Source organism: Penaeus chinensis, chromosome 8 (genome assembly GCF_019202785.1).
Source record: "Penaeus chinensis breed Huanghai No. 1 chromosome 8, ASM1920278v2, whole genome shotgun sequence".
Classification (NCBI taxonomy): Eukaryota; Metazoa; Arthropoda; class Malacostraca; order Decapoda; family Penaeidae; genus Penaeus; species Penaeus chinensis.
In genome coordinates, this window is record NC_061826.1 from 1,131,529 (window position 1) to 1,139,028 (window position 7,500).

The 7,500-nt window shown below is 46.8% G+C and overlaps 1 protein-coding gene across 5 annotated transcripts in view; it reads left to right on the forward strand.

Moving 5' to 3' along the window:
• Nucleotides 1-7,500, forward strand: part of LOC125028167 (single-stranded DNA-binding protein 3-like) — a 159,283-nt gene that overhangs the window by 2,665 nt on the left and 149,118 nt on the right. The gene's annotated exons all lie outside the window — the stretch shown is intronic.

Here is a 7,500-nt window from a genome sequence, read left to right on the forward strand (position 1 = left end):
CTATTTGTTGTGTATGTATGTGGATAATTTATGTTACACTTAGATTTATACATTTGTGTTTCTTCATTTCTTTGCAATGAAAGCTACTTTTGTAATAGTGTATCACGTAAGCTAGTCGATGCTGACAGACACTTGTGAGACAACGTACACAGACGCGAAAATATTGACTTTTCATATTCAGTTTCGAGCAGTGATATAGCATTAACAGTCACCTTAGGGCTGGCCTCAAAGAACACGTCAAGAGTTCTCCTGAAAACAAAATCTGGCATGCAGATCTATGGCTTATAATCTTAATGGGCGATGGTGTTCATGAGCTTTTCAAGTACAGGATGATCCTAGGTTTCCTGTTTTGAGTTTCCTTCCTTGAGAAGGTGAAGGACCTGGCTGAGTGAAAGTGTCCACCAAACAATACTTGAGTTTGAGTTTGCTGGCGAGGGTGTGGTCGCCAAAGGGCTAGAAGCCCTGGGCCGAAGTGTTCGGACAATAATGAGTGATTTACGGCAGTCATGAGGGAGCTTCATCATTTTTGTAAACGAGATTGTATGTCATTCGAGATCAATCTTGGATCAATCCGTGGAAAGCAACAGACCATGGACCTTGCTGGGGAAACGAGAGGTGCTCTATAACCGGGGGAAATGCCTCAAGCTCTAGAACTAGAGTGGGGGGGCCGAGTGCGTAGACGCTAGGGGAGGTAACGAGAGATGGCGTAGACGGGACAGCCGTAGCATGGTGAGGGTAGGGCTAGCCAGGCCGTGTCATGTGTCGAGTGTGTGGTCATCTACTGTGACCTCACACCTCACCAACCTCTCCATTGTCTTAAGCTACGCTGGAAGAGCTTTCCTATGTTTTCGGCGATTTTTTAATGTTATAATTTCTCAATTTTCTTCATTAACACTTGATTTTTGTGATCAGTGATGGACAGTCGTTGGCAGTCATTTTGCATATAGAGAAAAGACCCGATTTTGCGGTGTTGCCACAACCGGGCGATGCGCAGTTGCCATGTTTATGATGCGCCATACACTATGCATGATGACTTTTCAAGGAGGCGTCGTCACCTCCAACCCTACACTGCCGGCGCGGGCATTTGTAGCGGGTTATAGGGTGTGGGGACGCCCGACCCTCACTACAATAACACCCGCGGCCCTACAGTCGCACGCCCGTCACCTATCTATGGTTCTGCGCCCGTCTCGGTCCTAAGACGATGAGCAGGCGAGGCAGGTCATCTCTCTCGTGACCTCACTCTCTATCCCTGACCTCTACTCGTACAAGGAACCAAAGGGGCACCAAACCCGGGGAAAGTCTCGATGAATTCCGCAGCTACCGATTGATTCCGTCCTAAGCGTGTTCATTCCCTCGCTGATGGCTATGTGATGAATCAACTGGTTGGCGACAGTCACACCATGGCGTGGCAGAGGAGAGGTGGTTCCCGCAATGTTGGTGTAACGGGACGCACATGCTCTCTCCTTTTGCTTACTTCTAACATGTAAATTAACTCAAAATGTAGTGTGGTGTGGGTCAGCGTGGGGGTCGGAGCTGTACTAGACATAGAGTCCCACCAGGTAAAAGAGCGAATTTTAGTCGGTTACAGTGGAGAGGGGATTCTTCAAATATTTTTTATTTCCCGAATTGGTGCAGGAAGTTTAGCGTTTTATCCCCCTCCTGGGCCGTGGTGGAGCGCTTTCGCTGATTATTCCCGCGGAGTTGCATCATTAATACACTTATTGTGAATGAACATCTGGATGAATATCAATTGTTCATGTAAGCGTTTGGGTTAGGAGCCGAGAGCTAAGAAGAATGCTGTAGTTTATGTGTAACGTCTGCCGGCCCCCCACTCCAAACCCCGCTCTCGTCCCCAGCCCCTGTGTGCCGCCCGACCCCGTTACAGTGGCACACCCTCACTCTGTCCTCACCCACTCAACTTGGTATTCTCATACTCTCGTAATACTTACTTGGTTTCGAAACGCTATCAACCTGCGTAAGAGAAATTCTGTAGCGTTAACCTAAAAAATCCTGGAAAACAATCCGATGGGAAATGTACATCATTAGCTTGACTGGGAATTTAATTTGGCGGGAGAAATTATTTTACGGAATTAAATGTTAACTTTCGTCAGTGGCGATAATTGAGGCTTCTTGCTTTCGTATATCCACTTTGGATGATCAGATAGATGCATGAAACAACAGGGAATGTTATCGACAGTTCTGTAGCTGTACCAGGCTAGGGATTTATAAGCCATACAGCCATCGCTAACTTAAGTTCCGCGTGGGGCTGTGAGCTGCAGTGCACAAGAAAGGTGTGTGGCTGCCGGGGAGACTGGCTGGGGAGGAGACCTAATGTTTTCCCTCCGCGTTGGGATATGACGTTTGAAAGATTCGAAATTATTTAGTCGAATAATATTTGCTTGTTTGATTAATATCCGACAGAATGATTAACCTATAATTATTATTTTGAGTTCGAGAACAGGCTGTTCACAAGTAAAATAAAGGGTTGCCGCTTGCTTTAGCCGCGAGAAAGCAGAGCGCCGATGAATGAAGGGGAAGAAACAAACAAAAAAATATAGGATTGGCTTTGGATATCTAGTAATAATATTTAGAGAATTAATCAGGAAAGATCCAGTCGCCAAACTGAGAACACCGAAAAGATCAGCTTTGCTGTTCAATGAAATTGTTCACATTAAAAAGGTTCACATTGTCAATCTTGCTCTCTAGATTAAATGGATGAATCAAGTCGACTGTACATGAACAGCTCGAAAGTTTGAACCTACAACAGAGGGATCATTGGTCAGTGGATCGGTAGCGTTCAGAATGACAGCCGTCCCGGATAGTACCGCTAGTGAACACGGCTAGGGGGAATTCTGTAATGCCCCTCCCCCTCATTACAAAGATCCCCCTTACATAGCGACCCCTTCTATCATAACTGCCTAATGATATGTCTATTGATTTTTTTTGCTTCTGCCATTTTACGTGATTATAGCAGAAGTAGAAAGAAAATTATTAAGGACATTCGTGTGCAAGTATTATTATTCTCTCTCTCTCTCTCTCTCTCTCTCTCTCTCTCTCTCTCTCTCTCTCTCTCTCTCTCTCTCTCTCTCTCTCTCTCTCTCTCTCTCTCTCTCTCTCTCTCCCTCTCTCTCCCTTTTTTCTCCGTGAGCGTCCTTGCTTGTGCTGGTGAAATATTCATCATGAATGATCCGTCAGTGTGGTCAAGTACACTCCCTTCGCTGCTTCTGATTGTGAGCCTTAGTTCGTATCGATCTGACGGCTGTACCTCCGCTATCGGTTATTGTCGTGTCTGTGTATGTATGTGTGCGTGTGTGTTTGTAACGGACGATGCGGTGTGATATATGTCTATTTAATATGATAACCTTGGCTATCTCGATTTACCTACCAAGACGAAGCACATTAGGGAGCAACAGTTCTTTTTCAGTCGAGAGAGAGAGAGAGAGAGAGAGAGAGAGAGAGAGAGAGAGAGAGAGAGAGAGAGAGAGAGAGAGAGAGAGAGAGAGAGAGAGAGAGAGAGAGAGAGAGAGAGAAGGCTATAGTAGAGACGCAAGTACATAGACATGGGAAATAGCACGCATTTCCTTTTGGTTGTGTAGACTGTATCCGTGAAGCTTTTGTGTGTGTGTGTATGCAGCGGGTCACACAGGGCTGTCTGTTAGCGTGTATTTGGGAGATCTGTAGCTGTTGCATGGAAAAAAAACTACGATTAGGACACTACACTATAAGCATTTCTATTCTATTCGTCAATTTACAGATACTAATATGTTAGAGAGAGATTGAAACGTAATAAGAAAAAAAGGAAGGTTAGATCTGTGTGCGTGTATTAGAGGGGTGTACGTATTGGGGAGGGGGGGTATACTTATCGACGCTTATGTAGGACTACCGTCGTTGTCCATAGCGCCGCCAGCTCGTGCTTTGGCGTACCTTTTGGTTCTTAGTTGATGTAATTAAAATTATACGTGTTGATAGGCCGATGGCTTGATCATGGGTACACACTCCACCCCCTCCCGCGTGCCCTTCCCCCCTTTGCAACACCTACACCTTGCCCAACTTGCTGCTCTTGAAAGGGGTTTTGGGAGAGGCAGGCGTGTCTTCATTGGGATTTTTTTTATAGTCATGAGTGCGCTGTTAAGTCGCTAAATATGGAAATGAAAAGAGCCGTAACATGTGAGATATGACGACGGTAATCGCTGCTTCCTTTTGTAAATATACGACCTCGAGAACACGTGTTTCTCTCTCTCTCTCTCTCTCTCTCTCTCTCTCTCTCTCTCTCTCTCTCTCTCTCTCTCTCTCTCTCTCTCTCTCTCTCTCTCTCTCTCTGTGTGTATTTCTACTAATTTTTGAAGGTAAATATTATTGCATTTTATTCCCTTGAGCTCACATGTTTGAAATCACGCATGCATATTGCTTTGATAAATTCACACAGAAGATATATTTCGAGCGTCGTAGACATGAGCTATTACAGCAAAGTGCCGGCGACTGTGACAAGGGTTGCCACGAGGAGCGGCTAGAATCGTATTACTAGAAGACGTTTAAATCTCATCGTGGTAAATTATGTCTTCTTTTGGTGCAGTATTTGATGTACGAAGCCAACCAGCACATTGCTTTGTAGGCTAGTTCTTCGATTTAGTATCGTCGTTTGCAGTTCGGCTTATCACTCTTGGTTTATAGTTCATTGTTGATGATTTATTGTTGACATTGCCTAAGAGATGTTATGTTACTTGAACATTACTCCATTGCGATGGATGTGAAAAAATATATATTTGAAGAAATTTGGGTAGAATGGATTACAGCACTCCTAGGCTCTGGCGTCACGATACCATACCTGTAGCAATTTTCCGGTTTTGTGTAGTACAGGAGTACCCGACTTCGCGCCCGGTCCACCCGCGGACTCAATGCCACACCCGCACGCGCCCTATGGACGTTTATCCCGGATATCTTTAAGGAGCAAGATAAGGATCTTAGATTGTCATGGATGTTTACGTTTGCAAAGCGCAGTTGTCATCATGTATTGAGGTATTTGCTCCTTTCAAAGGCTTGCTACTCCCGCAGGCCGTGGGACACTGCCGGGATCTCCATTCTTGCTTTGTATTATGATTTTATAAAACATGTTTTTGTAAAGGGTGCTTGTTTCACGACTGTTCAGCATTCGTCGCCGAATTCTTTAATAAACATCCGAGATCACATGTGGATAATGGTGGTACTACCATGCATGACAGTCGCACACGGTAAGCTCGAACATGACATGACATTGACGGCTTAGAGACCCAGCGTGTGGCGGCGGCGAGACAGTACCGGAGTGGAGGCAGTGGTGTCGCCGGCGGCCGAGTGGCGGCGCTGGTGGCGTCCTGGCGGGCAACTCGCACCCTAGAGTTTGCGAGAGGAACCCCACGCCGAGTGAACACACGGCTTTTGTCGTGTAGGCAGATTTCCCCTTTTTCTGAATGTATATGTTTTTTTTTTTTTTTTGGCGATACTTGTTTTGCCTTTAAACGTTTTTGTTGTTGTGTTTTTTTCTGTTTTAAAGGCGAGCATTGATAGCTGCCAGCTTCTGCAGCTTTGGTAGCTCCCTTATGTATGTTTTATTTGCACCACATACTGTAGTGTTCACCTGGGGGATGGGGATCCGAAATTTAGCCTTGCAAAATCCGGCAACAACCCGCTTCCACGCAGCAATTTCAAATATCCGAAATTTTGTTGGAGTGACGATCGTTCGGGATATAAATTTTTTTGGATAGTGAACTTGAATGTTGGGGAGGAAAGGGACGGTGGAAGGGAGAGGAAAAGTGGAAATAAGGGTGAGATGAGATCACCAAGGGAAATGTGAATGCGCCATGATGATAGAATGTCGAGAAAAAAAATGTTCTGAGGGATTTAGAGCTGTGGGAATAAAGGAAAGAGAGAGGCAGCTTGGAGAGACAAGTAACGAAGAGAGAAAAAGAGGGAGGGCTCAAAAGCAGCGGGGAAGGGGGAAAAAGGGGAAGAGAGAGAGAGAGAGAGACGGATACAGAGATAGGGATGATAACAGAGCCAGGACAGAGACAGAGCGAGTTCAGGTGTAGGAAGAGCATGGACGTTGATGTACACTGCAGATGTAGCGAGCGTGGCTGACTCCATCACACTCGCCCGGGCCGCCGCACCAAGCGGATGGCGATCGCGGCCCGGCTCCTGGCGACGGCCGCGGGGGGAGGGGAGCGAGGCCGAGGGGACGTTTATGTGTGAGGGCGAGGGGGGAGAAATGGGTGAGGGTGAGGCTGTGGGCGAGGAAGGAGGGAGAGGCCCTTAATGGGTGAGGGAAAGGGAGCTTGTATGGGTGAAGCTGCGGCACTGGGTGAGGGAGAGTGCGGCAATTACAGGGGGAGGGTGACAGGGTGAGAGTCGGTCTGCGAGGGTGAAGACCGAGATAGAGTTAAGGGTGAATGACGCAAGGGGAAAAGCTTGGCGGAGGGAGGGGGGGGGGGAGGCTCATGAAGGGGACGACCGCCTCAGAACAAGCGAACATCGCGGGGCGAAGGTGGGGAAAACCGTTTAGGCTTCGAGTGAGGGGACTTTTTAAGGTTTAGGGCTGGTGTGGTGGCGCGCACGAGGGGAGAGAATGAGAGGAGGGCGGAGGAGGAGGAGGGGGGGCAGTGGTGAGGGAGACGAAGGGAGAACATGGAACTTTGTTGGGTTAGATGAGACGGTACATAGAAGTGAGAGTTAGTATGAGGGTTTGATGAGAGTGAGAAAGGTCATGCATGAGGAGGCTCCTGACATCGTAAAGCATTGGTTTGCGTTAATCTTGAAGTTTGGACATAGGATCCGTACAGAGATTGAAGTTTGGGCATAGGATCTGTAAGCAAGTAGTTTAGGCACCGATTCTGTAAAGAGCATATGCTGTTTAGGTAGGCCTATAACATCTTCAGCGACGAAGAAAATAGCGAGTTGAATATTTCAATCAAATTTCGGATTCGATTAAGACAGTTGAATGCGGACGAAGTGAGGCGGCGTGGGGGCGCCACGGGTTATCGTCCTCATACAGGTGAAGTGTTAAGGCTAATGAGCGACAAGGATTTAACGATGTGGAAACGTTTAAAGAGTTTTCGGAGACAAAAAACGTTTTGTAAATGCCAGAGGGTGTGATACGAACGTTTTTCTGAAGAACCTTTGGATTAGGTTATTCCGGAACGGTTTGAGCGAAAACTCGTATAGCTTTGCTGGAGGAAATGTGCTTGGGTTTTAGCTTTTGGAGGAATTTGACGTCGCGTGTTTCTTTAGTTTTTATCTTGACGTTTGCCGATCTCTCTCTCTCTCTCTCTCTCTCTCTCTCTCTCTCTCTCTCTCTCTCTCTCTCTCTCTCTCTCTCTCTCTCTCTCTCTCTCTCTCTCTCTCTCTCTCTGTCCCTCTCTCCCTCTCCCTCTCCCTCTCCCTATCCCTCTCCCTCCCTCTCTCTCTCTCTCTCTCTCTCTCTCTCTCTCTCTCTCTCTCTCTCTCTCTCTCTCTCTCTCTCTCTCTCTCTCT